Consider the following 21,111-nt stretch of genomic DNA (forward strand, 5'->3'; position numbering starts at 1 on the left):
CCCCACCGCGCGACACTGCCTTGCCCGGGTGAGAGTCTGGACAGTCCCGCAGCAATCAGGACAGTTGGGAGGTATCGGCAATGCGGGTAATATGGCAGTGGCATGACGATGGTGGAAAGTACCATACAGCTACCGTATGTGCATACTTTACATCTCTTTCAACTTTGAACCTCACGTGTCAGTGGGCCAGATGCACTAAGCTTCAAAAGTGATAAAATGGAGAGTGCTAAACAGCCAGCCAATCAGCTCCTGCCTGACATTTTTCAAACACAATCTGTGACATAGCAGGTAGGAGCTGATTGGCTGCTTGTTTATCACTTTCCATTTTATCACTTTTGAAGCTTAGGGCATCTGGCCCATTGCATGAATTACTTTTGCCTTCTAAAGCCAGAAATTGTCCTATAAACACCTGTATGGATACAGATTATTGTGATATACTTTGTCATTACATAGTCAGAATGCTGTCCCTTTAGAAAGAGCCATTGTAAGATTGCAACATTCGTTTGACTCATGGTGATAGCAATGTTTAAAAAACCCTAAACAAATAAATGTAGCACAATCTTTTCATATGCCTTAAGCTGTACACAGCATGTGCTTACGGTAAACAGGCAGCAATGCTATTAATGACGATCATATTATTAATTCCAAACAATGATGAAGGTTTTTCTTTCTGTTTACCGAGGCTTATAACACCTAGATAAATACTGAGGTTGCTGTGTAGCTCATCCCAAAAGAGGGCCGTCTTTTTGGCAGGAATACCAGACGTTGCAGAGGGCTCGCCAGTGATACCAATCCCACCAGCACGCTGAGTATCGGATATTAAGAATTCTGCTAATACTGGTGTATTGTATCCTTCTTCTGAGGGAACATTTTCTCCACATTCCTGGTTGTATATTCTTTGGGATTCTCTAGAGAAATAAAGAATCACGTTGCCCGTGTATTATACAGTGAGCGGAGATGACAATGATAAGGAGGCCTCAACGGGTGAAAGCAAGATGAGAAAGAGTTTGCTCTAAATCAGGCATGTCCAACGTTGGCCCTCCAGATGTTGTGAAACTACACATCCCAGCATGCTTTGCCACAGTTTTGCTATTAGAGAATGCTAAAACTATTGCAAAGCATGCTGGGATGTGTAGTTTCACAAAATCTGGAGGGCCAACGTTGGACATGCCTGCTCTTAATGGACTCTTACACCTAGTAAATGAACTTAGGATATTTTCTCAGACATAGGACCTGTGTTTCATGACATTTTAGTCTTTTAAGCCCAAACTCACAATTGTCTCCTCTCCAGGACAATTGCTATTAATTATTTTTTTTTACTAACAGTTATTTATATAGCGCATAGATATTCCGCAACGCTTTACAGAGAATATTTGAACAGTGGAGCTTACAATCTATATTCCTTACCATGTGTACACCCAGACATATTCAGTATAGGGTTAATTTTGTTGGGATCCAATTAGCCTACCAGTATATTTTTGGATTGTGGGAGGAAACCGGAGTACCCGGAGGAAACCCACTCAAGCACGGGGAGAATATAGAAACTCTGCACAGTTAGGGCCATGGTGGGAATTGAGCCAATCACCTTAGTGCTGTGAGGAAGTAATGCTAACCATTTCACCGTCCGTGCTGCCCCGACAATGGAAACGCCCCATCCCCCAGAAAGAATTGCATGTTTCCAACTGTAAAGTGCAACAAAATATGCTGCGCTATATAAGAAACTTTAAATAAATAAATAAATAAATAATAAATGTGACCGGTCCAAACCCCATTAGGGATCCAAGTATGGCAGAGTCTCAGGGGGACCTCCCACCTGAGTAAATTTACCCCTCACTGTCCTACTTTGCAACCTCTAGGGAATGTGGAGGTTTTCCAGAATCCCTCTACAAGACTCACCCAAACAGCAGAAGATTCCCTTGGTCTTGAGAGGACCCAGAAATATGAAGATGCAATATAGCATTCAATGTTTTATAGTATCTCTGGTTTATAACCAATAAATGTGCAAATCATCTAATGAAGTAGCTAGAACTGTAATCGCAAATTGTGTTTGTTCTCCAGCATTATCCCAATTGTTCATTGTATGGATAAAGACCAATATATATAGCACTCAGCCAATCACATAGAAGAGACCATTCCTGGTTGGCTACTTTATAGCCGGACTCACAGGTTCTTTTTGGGCACAATCCGTTTCCTCTACAGTTTTTTTATTATTATTTGTATTCTCATATGTTTCACCTTCTTTCCATTGGTTTACGATAGACCAAGAAAAGAAGAAGATGTTGGGTTAGATAGACTCAATATTTGGTTACATTTTATGGAGTCAATCATTTCATTATAAATGTATTATTTTCCTATGGTGGTTCTTGCTCATTTATTATTTATATAATATGTACATTACAGGGTAAATATATTAAGATAGGAGTTCTACTTTAGGTGGGATTTTGCGCATAGCAACCAATCAGATTCCACTTCCTGTTTATTTAGCACCTTCTAGAAGATAATAGATAGGGTGGGCCGGGGTATGCCAAGCGTTTAAGGGCGTACCCATAAAAATGACGGGTGTTCCCCTGCAGATGCTGGTGTGGCGATCACTGCTTGTAGCGTCACATGACATCAGCAAATTTGGCAATCTGAGGGGGGGTAGGGGGCGGGGTGTGTGTGTCGGGTGGGCGGCGCTTCCCTGTTCAATAGGCTGCGTACATGTGTAGCCTAGCCTACACGTCTGAATCAGGCCCATAATGCATATACTGATCTATATCTATCAGTAAAACAATCTTTTATAAGACAGGCACATGTTTGGCTCTGTAAGGGCAAAGTATAGTCCAATAATCTATGACCTCACCCACTTTTACAGGCATTTAAATCCCTGAGGGGATAAAGTTAAAGTTATATGTAAAAACACATTTAGTAAAGTGTACTACAATCAAAAGTTACTATTTAAGCAAAATTAAAAAAACCCATCTGTTCCAGTTTGTATAATGTAAGTTGCACCTGCCATCTCCCTGGAGTGAAGTCGTTGGAGTGAAGGTGAACTGTTCATATACATTGCCAAGAGAATGTGGGAATTATATAGTGGAGGCGGGGCTTCAATGATGCCTTTCTGCAACAATATTTAAATCAATATTTGGTGTGACTGCCCTTTACCTTCAAAACTGCAGCAATTGTTCTAGGTACATTCATTTGCACCCAGTTTTTGAAGGAACTCAGCAGGAGGGTTGTTCCACACATCTTGGAGAACTGAACACAGATCTTCTTTGGATGTAGGCTTGCTCAAATCCTTCTGTCTTCATGTCATCCCAGATCCCAATGACATGATCCTCTTTATGAGGTTTGTGAGTGCTGGTGTTTGCGTGATATTTTCTCTTTAAAGTTAATAGCCTCCAGTGCTTTGTGCCACTGTAGGTAAGGCAGGAATGTGCTTTTGTCAGTGAGGCAGGGATGTTCCACTGTCAGTGAGGCAGGGATGTGCTGCTGTCAGTGAGACAGGGATGTGCTGCTGTCAGTGAGGCAGGGATGTGCTGCTGTCAGTGAGGCAGGGATATGCTGCTGTCAGTGAGGCAGGGATGTGCTGCTGTCAGTGTGGCAGGGATATGCTGCTGTCAGTGAGGCAGGGATGTGCTACTCTTAGTGAGGCGGGGATGTGCTGCTGTCAGTGAGGCAGGGATGTGCTGCTGTCAGTGAGGCAGGGATATGTTGCTGTCAGTGAGGCAGGGATGTTCTGCTGTCAGTGAGGCAGGGATGTGCTGATTTCAGTGAGGCAGGAATGTGCTTCTGTAGGTGAGGGGAGATATTACACTGTCAGTGAAGTGGGGATGTGCTGCTGTCAGTAAAGTGGGGATGTGCCACTGTCAGTGAGGCAGGGATGTGCTGCTGTCAGTGAGGCAGGGATGTGCTGCTGTCAGTGAGACAGGGATGTGCTGCTGTCAGTTAGGCAGGGATGTGCTGCTGTCAGTGAGGCAGGGATGTGCTGCTGTCAGTTAGGCAGGGATGTGCTGCTGTCATGTCAGTATTGTTGGGTTTGTTATGTGACAGTTGGAAGTATCAGATGCGCGGTTCTGCTGGGATGTGTGCAGTTGTTTCAAAATAATGCACGTTGATGTGATCTAATGTGTCCAACCATGGTACCATACCATTTTAGACAGACAGGCAGACAGACAGACAGACAGACATGCAGACATATAGATAGATAGATAGATAGATAGATAGGCAAGCAATGGGTTACGTTGCCTTGGACCCTCCTTAAACAGATGAAAGAATTCCATGTTGTGAACTTTCAATCTCTGGGACAGTATTATCGCCTGTTTTTTTTAAGTATTTAGCTTGAAGTTCTGCATAGCAATTATCTGCACAAAGCTTTGCGTGGGCCGGGACTAACTGTGGTGGGGTCACCAAATTCTGTTTTCTATTGTCTTCGACTGGATTGTAACAAATTGTTTGCTTGCTCAGCTGCTACATTGTTTGTTTGTTTTATGTAGTTGGTGTGATTATTTTGTTACATAAGAAAGATCCCCCCAGAACACAGCTGTCAGCCAGCAACACATACTAATAACTACAACAGTCACTTATTTAGAAATACAATACAGAAGTCCAAGCTGCACACATTTACAATGTACGATAAGCTATCTTCCACTTGGGGCACTTCTGCTTAGAGATGACCCTATGCATAGGCACACTAGGAAAATACAGAGGGCATTTAGAATGCCAGGGGGCATGCAGTTCATACAACTGAGCCAGCAGCAGTTGGAGCACCCGTGTGGGGAGCAGAGACAGTGGAGACAGCGGCGGGGTGTAACAAAAAAAAAGGAGGGCTGCTGTGCAGGTCCAGCTGCGGCAGCTTCCCAGACCATGGGCCTCTGCAAGATCCAGCAGAATACACTGACTGACTCTGCAGCCAGCCCAGACTTCAATATCTAGTCCAGGCCAGACGAGTACTGAGCAGGGGGTGCAGGGGATGGGATTGGGTTGTAATAATGTGTGCCATATGTGCAAATGGCATTACAGTGTGCCATTATATGTATAAGGACATTACTAATGTGCAGTATAATGTGTATGTAGAATTACAGTGTGGCATTATGTGTATAAAGACATTCATAATGTACAGTATAATGTGTATGGATAATTACAGTGTGGCATTACGTGTAGTATTAGTGTAAGGGGCATTACTATGGGAAAAAAATATGTATAAGGCTCCCTATTACTGTGTGGCATTATGTGTATAATGTGCATGTATGTATAAAGGACATTACTGTGTGGTGCAGTGTGAATAAGGAGCAATGCAGTGTGGAATAATGTGAATAAGGAGCAATACGGTGTGGTGTAATGTGAATAAGGAGCAATACCATGTGGTGTAATGTGAATATGGAACAATGGGTCAGGGGCAGAACTAGCAATGGTGCTAGGTGTGCACCAACCAAAATCTTGCCTAGGGCATTAAATTAGCTAGGGCCAGCTCTGCTTCTGCTAATGAGATGGTCTTAAACCTAAATATTTAGAGCCCCGTTCTGAGTTGAAGAAGGAGGAGTCTCCAAAAGCAGAACTGTGACTCCTGCATGTGTAGCAGACAGCTGTTCTAATGCACCAATCAACAGTTAGCTGTTATCTCTCTAGATCAAGCTTGATAATGAACACAACTTTCTGATTGTTAGGGTTTAGTGTAAATGTTGCCTCTAAATGTTTATTTATAATTCAAAATTAAGTCAAAAATATTTAGCTGTTTATATTTCTAAATGATATAACCCCCCCCCCATTGCTAATAGTTATCTACATTTTGCAGCTAAGCATATACACATGATTATTTTTGTTTTATACCTAAATTTTATGCTTTTGGATACATTTTCACTCCGTGAATTAGAGGTTACTCAAGCTTAAAAGTAATGTTTCCCTTTTACTAATGTGACGATCTATGTACTAAGGGGATGCAGTTAATATCCCGGCGGTCGGGATCCCGGCGTTCAGAATCCCGACGCCGGAATCCCGACCGCCGAAATACCGACATATTCTCCCTCCGTGGGTGTCCACGACACCCCTGGAGGGAGAATAAATTAGTGTGCCGAGCGTAGCGAGGCACCGGGCCTGCTGCGTGGCGAGCGCAGCGAGCCCGCAAGGGGGGGCGATCCACGTCCCCCCCTTGTCTGCATTTCGGCTGTCGGGATTCCGGCGTCGGGATTCTGAACGCCGGGATCCCGACCGCCGGGATTCAGTACTGAATCCGTACTAAGCCTTAGAGAGAGAATAAACAGAGAGAGATAAAGTGCTGCCAATCAGCTCTGTACTGCCATGTTACAGGTGTGAAAAATTACATGATCTGGTTGGCTGGTACTTTGGGGGTGATTCAATGCCATTCGATGGTGCAGCTCTTCGCATGTGCGTATTTACACATGTGCAGGGCTGCTGTACAAATACCTTCAGCGACTATCACAGTAGCCGAGATGTTCATACAGGTAGAGGAGGTAAGGGGGTGGGCAGGGGCCGGAGGAAGGACGTGCCCATGAAAACACTGGGCATTCCCCTGGGAACGTGGGTGGGCCGATGCTTGCCTGGGGGGCGGGCGGCGGACACCAACGGCAATAAAATTCAGTTCTGAATGACCATCGAATGATTTCTCGCCCCTTTCGCCGCATGCAAGAGGATGTAAGTGTGCAGCTCTGGGCCCCATAACAGTTGCACCCGCCTGCACCATTACTAGTCACGCCCTTGTGCTTTTCTATTACTATAGACCTGATCAGTGGCATAAGTTCAGCCTAGCTACCCAGAGGCAGATCTACAACATAACTATATTAGAGCTTGGGTGCAGTGGCGTAACTAAGTTTTGGGCGCCCCCCCGCCGTTAGGGGGGGGGCCCCGCCGCCGCCCCGCCAAGCACCCCCAATCCCCCGCCGCCCATGCAACCCCCCCCCAATCAGCCGCCGCCCATGCAAACCCCCCCCCCCCAATCCCCTGCAGCCTTACCTATAGCGCTGGTCCCGGTGGCTCCGTTCTTCTTCTGCTGAGGACCACCACAAAATGGCAGCCCCCATACAGCAGACAGTTTCAGAGAACTGTGTGCTATATGGGGCGGCCATTTTGTGGTGGTCCTCAGCAGAAGAACGGAGCCGCCGGGACCAGCGAGATAGGTAAGTCTCCGGGGGATTGGGGGGGTGTAACTATAGCACCGCAGCCCCCGGCGCCCCCACATGCACAGCGCCCCCCGCGGTGGCGGGGGCTGCGGTGCTATAGTTACGCCGCTGCTTGGGTGAGTATGGATGGCACCAGGGTATCAGCATAATCATTGTTGGCTGCTTCTCTTTGTTGATGCCCTTGACTTAAGCTTATATTTGTGTAAGTGAATATGCAGCTAATCTTATAATGCACTGATTAGAATCACATCGTTATTATTACTCATTGGACTTTTAGGTGACTAAGGAATACTTAAAAGGCAGAAGTTCAATATTCACTTTATTCACTATTACCGGCTCGTACCCTTCCTATTGGCAAGAAGAGAAAATAAAGTATGTGATGAAATCTAACTTGTAACTTCATAGTTTAAGTACAATTTAAAGGAATATAGTAATTTTGTGCGTACTATAACTAGTATCATACTAACTTTGTGTGTCAATTAAATGGGAACATGCGTTTTTTGGGTCACAAATATGAGCTCATGAAAACTGGGTGGTGACTTGTCTGCTGGGTGATGGGTGTAGAACCTGGCTCAGGTCTGTTCACAGGTAGCCAAGACCCGTGATGAGCTGTAACCGCTGGCAACAACTCAGGTAAAAAAAGTGTATGGGCCAAATGTACTAAGCCTTGAAAAGTGATAAAATCGCAAGTAATAAACCACCAACCAATAAGCTCTTAACTGTTGTGTCACAAGCTGTTTTTGGAAAAATAGCAGTTAAGAACTGAAGAGAAAGAGAGAGAAGAGAGATACCTTCAGCAGCGCAGGACTGCAGTTCCCGGGTCTTCAGCCACCTCTGCAGCATCTCCCCAGCGCCGGGTGCTCAGCAGCAGCACTCGCTCTCCAGGGCCGGAAGAGCTACGCTCCTGTCATGTCACATGACAGGGCTGCCTCTTTCTAGCGCTGGGTGTTCTGCACTTGATCCCCGGCGCCGGTTCACAGAACAGACACTGCAGGCACAGCTGGGGGGACAAAAGAAAATCACGCCACTGCTTGCCGCCCCCAGCAGGTGCCGCACATAGGCCCGTGCCTCAGGGGGTGAGTCAGGTTGGTTTGCAGAAGCAAACTCCTTCTTTAATAGAGAAAAAACCATGTAAACTGCAGGTGGGGCAGATGTAACATGTGCAGAGAGAGTTACATTTATTTATTTACAACAGTTTTTTATATAGCGCTTTACAATAGGAGACAGTGATACAACAAACTGGGTATTTGCAGACAGTCAAAGGTAATGAGGGCCCTGCTCGCAAGCTTACAATCTATAGTTACATTTGGGTGGGGTGTGTTCAAACTGAAATCTAAAATTGCAGTGTAAGAATAAAGCAGCCAGTATTTACCCAGCACAGAAACAAAATAACCCACCTAGATCTAACTCTTGCTGCACATGTTACATCTGCCCCACCTGCAGTGCACATGGTTTTGTCCATTAAAGAAGGAGCTTGCTTTCGCAAACCAACCTGAATCACCCCCTAAGCTCACACCACTTCACGTGACGCCATAATGACACATTGTCAGAAAGGGAGCAGATGGGTCCAGAAAGCTAGGTGTATCCTAAAGGTCTATCCCAGCTGCTCTCCGGGTAAGCCAGGCATAGGTGTTGCCAGCTCTTCTTTGTGCCATGAGCCGTGGCACTGGTCATACCACCCTCATTATGGCCTTGAACCCAAGTTTGGTATTCACTCTCACTTGTATTGGGTTGTTTTTAATATCCCGCACCTAGAACCTGATTGACTCACAAGGCTGCGAATTTCGCAGCCTTGTGAGTCCCCAAAATGCCGCCCGCATGGCCGTCTGCCCCCCCTTCCGCATGCCGCGATCCCCCAGCATGGCTGCGAATGGATGATTTGCATAATCATCCATCGCATCCTTGGGTGCGGGGGAGAAATCATTTGGATGAATTCCCCTGCGCTCGCAGATCTGCGACACCTTATCGGTGTCTCAGATCTCCGAGCGCCCTGTGCGGGAAGTGGGCGGGCAGCTGACATCTGCCCCCCGCACCTGCGTCACTGGGCTATTACCATGGAAACGTCCAGTGCTGGGCGTTCCCATGGGCTGTTCCCCTCTGCCACTACCCACACCCCCCCCCCCGCCCGCGCTGCTAGGTGCGGGCGGGATTGCGTACATTCAGTTTGCCATGCCTGCTTGCACCAAGCGTCTGCACATGTGAATGCGCGGGGGACCGATTTAATCAGAATAACCCCCATAATTCGGATGTCCAGAAAGCCAACTGTGGCATACGATGGTCAAAATCCTGACGGATCCCGATGGTAAGTATCGCTGTTGGCATTCTGACCATCAGTAATCTGTGAGCTGGGATATCGATACCATCCCCTTGTATTTGTATATCCCAATGTTAATGTTCTATGTTAACTTTCAGAAACCTTACTATTTAATGTATTAGTTGATACATACACTAATGAACTATTTACTGTGCTGTACATTATTTACCTAACAAAGCATGTATATGACATAGGCAGATCCCTTTACCTTCATTACCTTGGGTAAGTAGAAACAGATCACCTATGGTCTGTGAACTGAATACACAGAAAAGCACTTCTGTGTTGCGCCCAATGGCAGTTGATATTGGCTTTGGCAGGTGAATATGAGTCTCTCTACTGGTCTGCTGCTATTTGTAACAATTCAGACACTCCGTTATTATAGCTGAGTTATTATATATGAGTCTGAACTCTTCACAACACATCCCAACTCCAATCGAAAGCAGGGCCAGTTGTAGATGGTGGCAAATCTGCCCACAGTATATTGTCTCTGTTTCTGGCCATACACAGAACCACACACACTGGTGTAAGCACAACCCTGTATCAAACAGGACATTAACAATATAATAAACTAAAGCCGCTAGGTGGTACTTATTATTATTATTATTATTATTATTATGCTTTATTTATATGGTGCCACAAGTGATCCGCAGCGCCCAATTACAGAGTACATAAATAAATAAGCAGAACAGTGACTTACAGTTGTATACAGAGGACAATTACAGGGCACATAACTGTAGCTGCATCAGCAGATGGAACTGAACTAAGTATCAGGGTGGCAGAAAACTGCAGAATTTGATCCCTGCTCCTGAGAGCTTACACTCTAAAGGGGAGGGGCAGACAAACAGGGGACACACAGATGGGGAAGACAGTAAGGGGGCGATTCAGACCAAATCGGTATGGGCCGAATTCGTCCCCAATGTTTGGTGTTTGCGCATGCCCGCATATGTGCATACTTAAACCCCAGAGTGATTGACTTGAGTTTCACACCCGCCAAGCGCTCAGTAAGGGAAGGGGGTGGTAGCAGGGGGACGGCTAGCATGTTAACACAGGTGTCGCGATGCCTGACTGGGGCGGGCGACTTCCGACCTGAATCAGGCCCTTAGGTTGTATATACATACAACCTTGCACACATACTTAGATATATACATAGACAGTAAGGGGGAAATTTACTAAGATGAATTCCTGAAAAAAAAATCGTATTTTCATGCGAAAATACGAAATTTTTTGGGGCGTATTCGTATTTTTGGCATTTACTATGCCAAAAATACGAATACGCCAAAAATAATTCGTATTTTCGTATTCGTATTGATGGGACATTTGTATTTACATTTGACTGCTCTTTAAATTCCCCTCCGGAACACGAATTTGCATACGGCTGAAACAGCCGTATGCAGTCGTATTCATTCATATTAAGAATACGAATACGAAATATCTTATTCGTATTCTTAGTAAATTACCCCCTAAGAGTGAAGTTGTAGGTGATGGATCAGTCTATGTCGTACATTCTTGTACCTTCTAGTTCTTCTCCTTCCAGATTTAATGGTTGGAAATCAGTTCCATTTGGACTGTTATATTCTGGCTGCAGACATAGATTTTATGAAATGCTAAGTTTGTCCAATGACCAGTCAGCTTTCCCCACGAGTAATGGTGCATTATGAACTATGCAATGTTTTGATTTGCTTCAAACACATTTCACTCTCCCCAGTCTGCGGAATTCCTCTAGACTCTAACTGAAAAAACAAGTTATGGAGTCATCTGATTTAAACATCTAAGTATTTGCTGACTCCTCCGTTCTCCGGCGGCACGTATAGCTGGTAATGTTATTTATGGAGCTGTGCTATTGTCTCACACACTGCAGGCTGCATGTGTAGTGACATCATCCTATTAATGTGACATCACTGACAACTAGACAGGAAATGGCTGATCTTTGGGGAATGGCTGCTTCTCTATGACCTACTGTATAACACACGCTGTGTGGCTAAGCTGTTGTTTCTTTACACACATGCTATACAACTCACATGACGGCACACCTGTCTGTTTGTTTCTCAGCATTTGGTCACTAATAGATGCCTGGGCCTGATTCAGGGGTGGACGCTATCACCACTGCGGCTACAAATTGGTACGCAGTGCAGGATTAGGGTAGCAAACATATCTGAATGAGATCCTTCCAGATCCTGCAGCCACTTTACGGCGGGTGTCGTGCAAATTTGGCTGGGCAAGATCATCACCGGCAATTGAATTCCCTTCAATGCATTCACTATAGCCCTTCTTCTCTTTCTGTGTGAGAAATGATTTATATTTACGGATTGGGTAGAATATTCCCTCCACAAAAACTGAAAATAATTTTCAATCTGGGAATGTTTTATTAATACCCTCTCCATTGACCTCAAACAACTAATACAACATTGTTTTGTCTACACCAGTGGTTCCCAACCCTGATCCTTAAGTACCCCCAACAGTGCACATTTTCCAGGTCACCCGGCAGGTGCACTCATTATTCAGGCACATTTTCAAAGATCCACAGGTGGAGCTAATTATGTCACCTACGATTCTGTGAGGAGTCCTGGAAAAAGTGCACTGTTGGGGGTACTTGAGGACCAGGGTTGGGAACCACTGGTCTACACCATCAGCATGGCAATAGCTCCGCAGACCAATCAGAGGCACCTGTTTTACGCAGATTCGTAGACTCGTAGCGTAGCGAGCCCTTTAAAGACGCCTGCCGGGTGAGCGAATACCCGTCTCCAGCCACTGCTCGTACATCCCCGCTGCATACACAATCATTCCTATGGGAGCGTACAGGCCAAAAATCATTCGATGGTCACCGACCTTTAAATGTTTTTTGACCCCTCAATAAATAAAAGTCAGTTTAGGCTATCATTTGTTTACGAAGAACATAGCGGAGAACAGGGCGGGCCCTGATGTCATGTGATCCCGCGCCTGTCCTGCGCAGAGCCAAAACCTCGGTCCCCAAAGCGAATATGCCGGGGAACGATTGTTACTGAATTAGGCCCCACCTTTTAGAGTTGAATCTTATTTGAGTCAGCACACCCATTAACCTGGTCAGAGTGCTGATGTATATCATAAACCACTCACACATATAGTCCAAACCCTCTACATTACACATTTTCTATTATAGTACATGACATAAAGAGATAAGCACGCCTATTGTATTATTGACTATACCTTTAATGAGGGATCTGTTGTATTGACATATCTCAAGACATACTCCTGTTGTAAATACTGCATCGTGATTACTGTATTTGAGCACGAATTAATATGTGCACAGTATGATCTTTATCTTCCATGAAAGTACAGGAGACCATCCTCCGCTTAGCTACTGGTGAGAACAAGTGTGGTTTGGAACGACGCACCAATGCATTCAGGTGTACTGAGAAAAATATCTTATCTAGAGGTATTAGAGGAACAAATATTTACATCTAGCATATATATATATATATATATATATATATATATATATATATATATATATATCTCCTATATATTTGGCTACATCTGTCACTCAAAGTGGGTGTCTGTGTCTATAACGCTCTGTTCCTGGACTTTCCTCTTAATGTGTGATTGCCTTCATCTGTGCTGACCACCTTTCTGAGAAATTAACCTGTTTAAAACAGGTGATGGCAATCATACATTAAGGGGAAGTCTAGAAACAGAGCATTGTGTCCCTCCTGGAGAGGGTCATGTTGGGAGGTATGTGACAGAGAACCAGCCCAGTGAGCCCACAGACAGTGCCAGACACCCACTGCCTTCCCATGTTGCCCAGCACTGCTACTCCACAGCCACCAGGTGAGCGCCCCCCTCCCGCGATTTGCGGCAAAACCTCCCCCCCCCTCCCGCGATTCGCGGCAAAAACACCCGCTCCCCCGCGACCCCCCCTACCGCGATTCGCAGCAAAAACACCCCCGCGACCCCCCCTCCCGCGATTCGCTGCAAAAAGAACCCCCCCACGACCCCTCCCACAATTCGCGGCACGATTGGCGGCACACCCCCTGCGACCCCCCTCCCGCGATTCGCGGCACCCCCCCCCCCGCAATTCGCAGCAGCCCCAGGATTAAATGGCACATGCAAAACACTGACATGGCTATGGTCGACAATGAAAAAGGTTGACATGAGTTTTTGAAGATTTATTTTTAATTTTTTTTAATTTTTTCATATTCATTGTCATGTGTCGACATGGACACCAATGAAGTGGCACACTTATGTCAACATTTCCATGTGTTGACCTTTCTGTGTTGATTTTTTCTTGTGGCGATTCGCGTCACACCCCCCCGCAACCCCCCCTCCCGCAATTCGCGGCACCCCCCGTGACCCCCCACCTCCCGCAATTCGCGGCAACCCCCCACCGGAACCCCGCCCTCCCGCGATTCGCGGCACCCACCCCCGCGACCCCCCCTCCCGCAATTCGCGGCACCCCCCCGTGATTCGCGGCAGCTCCAGAATTAAATTGCACATGGAAAACACTGACATGGCTATGGTCGACAATGAAAAAGGCTGACATGAGTTTTTGAAGTTTTTTTGTCATTTTTTGAATATTTTCATATTCATTCTCATGTGTCGACATGGACACCAATGAAGTGCCACACTTATGTCAACATTTACATGTGTTGACCTTTCTGTGTTGATTTTTTTCTTGTGGCGATTCGCGTCACACCCCCCGCAACCCCCCTCCGGCGATTCGCGGCACCCCGGCACACCCCCCCCCCCCGCGACCCCTCCCGCAATTCGCGGCAACCCCCCACCGGAACCCCCATGAACCCCGCTCTCCTGCGATTCGCGGCACCCACCCCCCGCAACCCCCCCCCCCTCCCGCAAATCGCGGCACCCCCCGCGATTCGCGGCAGCCCCAGGATTAAATGGCACATGCAAAACACTGGCACGGCTATGGTCGACAATGAAAAAGGTTGACATGAGTTTTTGAAGATTTATTTCATTTTTTTAATGTTTTCATATTCATTGTCATGTGTTAACATGGACACCAATGAAGTGGCACACTTATGTCAACATTTACATGTGTTGACCTTTCTGTGTTGATTTTTTCTTGTGGCGATTCGCGTCACACCCCCCCGCAACCCCCCCTCCCGCGATTCGCGGCACCCCCCGTGACCCCCCACCTCCCGCAATTTGCGGCAACCCCCCACCGGAACCCCTGTGAACCCCGCCCTCCCGCGATTCGCGACACCCAACCCCGCGACCCCCCCCTCCCGCAATTCGCGGCACCCCCCGTGATTCGCGGCAGCTCCAGAATTAAATTGCACATGGAAAACACTGACATGGCTATGGTCGACAAAGAAAAAGGTTGACATGAGTTTTTGAAGTTTTTTTTTTTCATTTTTTGAATGTTTTTATATTCATTCTCATGTGTCGACATGGACACCAATGAAGTGCCACACTTATGTCAACATTTACATGTGTTGACCTATCTGTGTTGATTTTTTCTTGTGGCGATTCGCGTCACACCCCCCCCACCCCCCCCCCCGCAACCCCCACTCCCGCGATTCACGGCACACACACCCCCGCGATTCTCGGCACCCCACCCCGTGACCCCCCCTCCCGTGATTAACGGCACACCCCCCGCGACCCCCCCTACCATGATTCGCCGCAACCCCCGCCCCCGTAACCCCCCTCCCGCGATTTGCGGCAACCCACCCCGCGACCCCCCTCCCGCGATTCTCTGCAACCCCTCCCGCGATTCGCAGCATCCACCCCCCCACAACCCCCCCTCCTGCAATTCGCGGGACCCCCCGCAACCCCCCCTCCTGCAATTCGCGGCACCCTCCGCGACCCCCCCTCCCGCGATTCGCGGACACCTAAGTTGCAATACAGGGCATCTTTCATACAATTCTAACCATATTTCTCATATACAAACGTTCACAAATTAAGGGGGCGCAGCCCCTCACGCCGGTGTGAAGAGCGCCCGTAGGGCGCAATGAATCACCTAGTATATATATATATATATATCCTACAAACTTGCAAAGTCGCAGGCATTTGTATATATATTTAGAAGGTTTGTTTTCCATGAGTTATATACAGACTTATATGTGTATAGGTAACATGCAATTCCATCATTTGGGGCACAAATATTGTGATGTTCATTGGAATATTGCAGCGGTTCTCAAACTGTGGGTCCCGACCTTCTCAGCATGGGGTCGCGACTCCCTGTTACTGACCATCAGGCTGATGACTTTTCTAATCTCAGTCAGTGATTCAGGGAGCCTGAAAAATCTGTTGAGTTGTCGGTTATTTTAGACTCCTCCCATCATTTTGTGTCTCCACAATGCTGCCATGTATGTGCTGTCTGCTGACTACACATGTGATGTGATGGGTTATGGTATATTAGACTCCTCCCATCATTTTGTGCCTCCTCAATGCTGCCATGTATGTGCTGTCTGCTGACCACACATGTGATGTGATGACCTTCTGCTGTAACTTGCTGGGGTCCTGTAATTATTTGTATTGTCTGATGGGGTCCCAGAGCAAAATAGTTTGAGGACTCCTGGAATATTATATGAGAGAGCAAGCTCACAGTAGAGTTATAGTTTTTATTATTAAATTATACAGGTGTAGGCAAAATTCCTACCTACTGCCCCATACCACCAACTACCATCAGTAACAACTTTCCAGCCCCTCTAGTGAAGGTGTGGAAGTGGCATCTGATGCCCCTTTCAGACCGCACTTTTTACCCATTATTTTGCCGTTTTTTTACTGTTTTAAAACGGTAATTTGTGCAGTCTAAAAGGTGCAGAGTGAATTTACCGGTTCTATTGAACTGGTATTTCTAAACGGTAATAAAGCAGGGTCCTACCCGTTTCAGACTCGTTTTTTTTTCATCCACTGTTTTTTATGGATTAAAACGGGTTCACTGTTGTGAAGGAACAAAAACTGAATTGAAATACCATTTAAGGACAAAAACTGTACTGAAATACCGTTTAAAGACATGCGGTGTGAAAGGGGTTTTAGCTGTCAGACCCGTTTTTAGAAACGTTTTAAAATACCTGGTCAAAGCCAGTTTTGCGGTCTGAAAGCAGAATTAGAAGTTCCACAGCCACCCCCTGCTTTTACTGGAATGATGTCTTCCTCATAGACATCCTTAATTTTATGGCAGGCAAAATTAAAGATCCCCCACCCCCAGATCCCAATGCCCTAGTCAGCTGCCTAATGGTAGAGACGGCCCCAATTGTATACTGTATCACACTGTGTGTTAGCTTTACAACTAAATGAATAATTTTACTAGAAATATAATTTGATGCAAACAAATCTACAGTAAGTTGCTATTGATGCTGTAACTTGATTAACATGAAATAGACAAAGCTGCTATGGAAGGATATAGAAATATACAACAAACTGCTGAAAATATAGATAAAACACACAAAATTCATGTCTTCTGACTGTCGACTTTCCCATTGTCGACACCTAAAGCTTGTTCCGACCCTATCAACTTTAGCAATGTGGACCTATTTCACACGTCACCTAACCCATGTCGATCTTTAGTGGTATGTATGTTGACCTTCATAGTGTCGACGTAGCAGGGTGTGGTATGGTGGTTCGGCAATCGTGGATCCCGACGGTCATTATCCCGACATCGGAATCTCGACTGCCGGTGCTCCGACAGGGGGGGCGAGTACAAATAAGCCCCTTGCAGGCTTGATGCGCTCGCTACGCTGCAGGCTTGGTGGCTCGCCACAGGTTCTATTCTCCCTCTATGGGGGTCGTGGACCCCCACAAGGGAGAATAGCCCCTGTCTGTTGGAATCCCGACTGTTGGGCATTTAAACAGTCAGGATTCTGATGTCGGATTACTGACCGTTGGAATCCTGACTGTCAAGCAATCATCCGGCACCCGACCTAGCGACCGTATCCCAACAAAACTGGGTAATAACAGACAGTCATAGAGGTACTGTATGAAGGCCCTTCACACAAGCAAACAGTCTATAGAGAAATAGGCAGTGATAGACAATAACAGGTCTATTGTATAATGGTCCACCAGATTGCAAAGGTTCTTGGTGGGCACCCAGCTATATCGGCCAAGGACGATGGAAAAAGTGCAGAGAGAGAAAATAGGCGAGGATATGTGTGGCCTGTACAGTGGGGATGTGATTGGCAGGGCAGGCGACAGGGGGGGTCAAGGGGGACAAGTGTGATGGGCCCCAGCAATCTCAAGGGCCCCAGAGCTTCCATGCCCCGTCACAGCCGCTGGCCTGTCAGTGACCCTCGCGGCCAGGCCGTCTACTGTACACCACTTGTGTGTGGCTGAGTTTGACTGACTCACTGTGTGCCACTGCTGTCTACCTGTGTGTGCACCCTGCCATACGGTGCTCAGAGCCATCTACTCTGTGTGTGCACATGGCCTGTGGCCGCAAGTGCACAGCCATACCCGCCGCTGGCAATGTAGCCTCAGTCTCTGGCTCCTGTAGTTTATAGCACATGTGCGGGTCGTCTGTTCCGTGCCTGCTTGTAGTGCTCGGCGTTCTTTTGTGAAAGTGACAGGCCAGCAGAAGGCAGCAGCCAGGAGCCAGGCCAACAGGACTGAGAATGAGAAAGCAGGATCTGGAACAGCAAAAGGTTAAATGAGGCTCATACAGAAGAGGGTTGTGTGATTTTGGGATTAGGTGGGGGCCCCAGAAATATAATTGTACAGGGCCCCAAGATTTCTGTTGCCAGCCCTGGTGATTGGATAGGATGATTTATGAAAGTAATATGGGCCGATCCAGAGTTTGATAAAGTGGAAGGTTTGGAGATTATTGTGCAGGGGATGGCATGCCACAGAGTGGGTGCACCTTGATGACAGCTTTTGGGAAACTCTGTCCTATTGGAATTTGTACACGAGATGGAGCAATAGCATTGTCAGCATTTGATTCTGCACGAGATATAACAAGGAATATAGATGATGGAAACTGGCCACTAGCAACTATGGAAATCAAAGCAGAAACACCATGCTATTCTTAATAGGTGAGGTAAGATATTCCTGTATATCTCCCAGGCTTTATATTTTGTTGCAAGAATGTTTGTAGTTTGTACCGCTACAGCTTCTTCAGCCATTAAAATCTAACTTTATATACAAACCCGTAGGGCTTCAGTGGCGCACGCAGGGGGGGTTTCTGAGTACCCAGAAACAACCCCAGGAGTCGAAGGTCTGAATGCTGAGGGTCCCCTCTTTCCATGGGTTCAAGAATTTTAAAAATCGGCCATTGGGAACCAGAGATATCTGGCTTCAAAGTAGTGGTCCCCATCCACGCCTGTTAATTGCTCTTCCCAGTCAGATATTTCAGGTTCTGTCTGACTTAGAGTCAGAGTATATTCCAAAATCTGGGACTCTCCCCCTTTGATGGACACTAGTAGCTTGTCTCTACTGTTCCCGGAACCAGAGATATCAGCCTTCCAGCAGCTGGTTACTGCTCCAGCTCCACACACCTGGTATGTAGTTTTATATACTCGTTGGCAGATTGCTCTGCCTCCTGAACTCTGATCCCCGAGTCCCCAATACCATTTGGTATGTGGGATTCTCTTGTTTTTAATTCCATTAAAATCTAAGAAATTTATTTCCAGGAACTGGAGATATCTGCAGTCAAGTAAGCTGTCCTCCCACCAGAAAATTATGAATAATAAGCCCACTCCACTATACACCCCTCCTCTGCATATTACACATCCTCTACCACCCTGGAAGTTAAGTATCAGGGCCCCTTCATTCAGCCCAATGCCCCCTTCTCCCACCATCTGTGCAGTAAAGGGGTAATTAGTGGAAATTACTGATCCAGTCCCTACATGGTCTATCTATAATACTTTAACTGACCCGGCATATACTGGGTCACCTAAGTGTCCATCTCCGTGCTTTGCCCCGCCCCGCTGGAAACCCCCTTCTGAAAATCCTGCGTTTGCCCCTGGGCATTCTAAGCTTGGTGTAGTCACTGGTGAACAAGCTCAGGCGAAACGCGCGTCCAGAGACAGGTTTGACGATCACAGATGGGTAATACAGACGCTGGAATGAGGAATCGAGGAGCTTGTATACGCTAAGTAGCTATATGTAGTTGGTCATCCCTAACACTATAAGTTTTCTGGCCAGATAATATGTGATCATTGTATCTATATAGAGCTGTACTATCTTACCAATAGAATTTGCTATTAAGCTAAGTGAGCACCTATTTTGCTGTAGCAATTTGTTTCCAAATATCCGCATATTGGCCAGTAATTGTGAATCCTGTATCTGTATAGGACTGCAGTCCTGGATTTTTGAGACTGTGATAAAGGGATTAACCAACCACACACAGGTTAATTGTTGGGAATAGGAGTCAGACATACAAAGTATAAATTTTCATTATAGTGGTAGAGAGATTCGTTTTTGTTCATAAGAAAATTCCCTATTGAAGGGATCCTTATCATCCTTATATTTTAGGGACTCTCATTGTGCCCGGCTCCAGATTGATCTCCTGCGCTGGCCACACCAACAGGGGTGATACTGGACCTGGGTTTTAACAGCAGATCCCTATTTGTCTTCCTTCCACTGATCTCTATATTTGTTCTCAATTATAACCACCCCCTCATCTGGTCCGTTCACTGTCCTAGTGACACACGGGCGGAAAGTAGGAACGGTTTGAGAACAAAGAGACCAGGCTTTATTACTATTCTTATGTCTGTTCTCCTATCTCCAAGGATTCTCTCCTAGCTCCGAAATTATTTATTCAGTACCTGATTACTGTGTGTAAATGCGCCCAAAAATAGCCGCAGGACCATATGCCGTGGTAACCCATCTGTGACTGTCACCTGATATCAACAACTATATTTCGCCGACATTTTAACAATTTTCACTATATAATTATATTTTTCTTTATATATAAAAAAACCCTTTTTCTGCACACATTTTCACTATAAATAAACCACAACCAAATTATGAATAATAACCCCACTCCACTATACACTCCTCCTCTGCATATTACACATCCTGTACAACACTGGAAGTTATGTATCAGGGCTCCTTCATTCAGCCCAATGCCCCCTTCTCCCACCATCTCCCACCATCTGTGCAGTAAAGGGGTAATTAGTGGATATTACTGATCCAGTCCCTACATAGTCTATCTATAATACTTTAACTGACCCGTCATATACTGGGTCACCTAAGTGTCCATCTCCGTGCTTTGCCCCGCCCCTCTGGAAACCACCTTCTGAAAATCCTGCGTTTGCCCCTGGGCATTCTAAGCTTGGTGTAGTAGCATGGCATCATCGAACCCGCACTCAAGTTTCCCACTTTCAGGCAACATAGAAGACAAGAGTGCTGATTGGTTAAAATGTTAATGGACTATGTCAATGTCTGTCCATGGTCCAAAGCCATGTCATCACCCATTCTTCTGAGTATGAGCGCGGAATCCCCAGGCTCCCCGATTAAGCCGATTGACATGGGTAAGCTATTAATAACTGTAAATAAACAAATACATATAAATAATTCCTTACTAGCTCCACCCACCCATGATGCCTTATCGACATGCTAATCCACACTCTAATGCATTTATGCACAACCCACTCATTCTCACGGGAATGTGCCGCTGCCACCGTGACGTCAATAGAACCAATAATGACTCCTCCGATTTGAACCCAAGGCTAGCCATACAAATCTATTTATTTGTTCATCATCATGGATGGCAGAAGAATGTTATTCTACTGCATAGGTGTTTTTTAC

Source organism: Crinia signifera, chromosome 1 (assembly GCF_055691185.1).
Source record: "Crinia signifera chromosome 1, ASM5569118v1, whole genome shotgun sequence".
Lineage (NCBI taxonomy): Eukaryota > Metazoa > Chordata > Amphibia > Anura > Myobatrachidae > Crinia > Crinia signifera.